This window comes from Poecilia latipinna, unplaced genomic scaffold (assembly GCF_001443285.1).
Source record: "Poecilia latipinna isolate Pla-1442-1.1 unplaced genomic scaffold, P_latipinna-1.0 Scaffold13295, whole genome shotgun sequence".
NCBI lineage: Eukaryota > Metazoa > Chordata > Actinopteri > Cyprinodontiformes > Poeciliidae > Poecilia > Poecilia latipinna.
The window spans coordinates 1-459 of NW_015125911.1; the positions used below are offsets into that span (position 1 = coordinate 1).

Genomic DNA, 459 nt, shown 5'->3' on the forward strand with positions numbered 1-459 from the left:
TGTCGTGTTGATCGCCCTTTGAGCATACCGCATGGGGACGCATCTCACTCTACGCTCATGTAAGTCAGAATGGCCGAGCGGTCTAAGGCGCTGCGTTCAGGTCGCAGTCTCTCCTGGAGGCGTGGGTTCGAATCCCACTTCTGACAGATTACGTTGCATTTAGGAAAGTGCATCATGTTCGTGCCATGAAAAGGTGTCATTTGAGGCAGAACAAGAGAGTCTATGGTCAACTTTGCCAAAATTTGTGGGACATGTTGAGTGGTTCTCTAGAATAAAATCATTCAAAGCTTATAATGTTAAACTCAACCCATAATTTGGCAGAAAAAGTGCAGGATTTTGCTCCTCGCTATGCTCAAATAGTCCATCGTCCTTCAATCAAGCGTTAGTCGCCCTTTGAGCATACCGTTTGCGAAGACATCTCACACAATGCTCATGGAAGTCAGGATGGCCGAGCGGTCT

General features: G+C 47.1%; 1 non-coding gene across 1 annotated transcript; it reads left to right on the top strand.

The window, feature by feature from the left end:
* The first annotated feature begins 63 nt into the window (after positions 1-63).
* On the top strand, positions 64-146 carry trnal-cag (transfer RNA leucine (anticodon CAG)). Its single transcript has one exon. It is a non-coding gene; the product is annotated as a tRNA-Leu (tRNA).
* Positions 147-459: the final 313 nt, after the last annotated feature.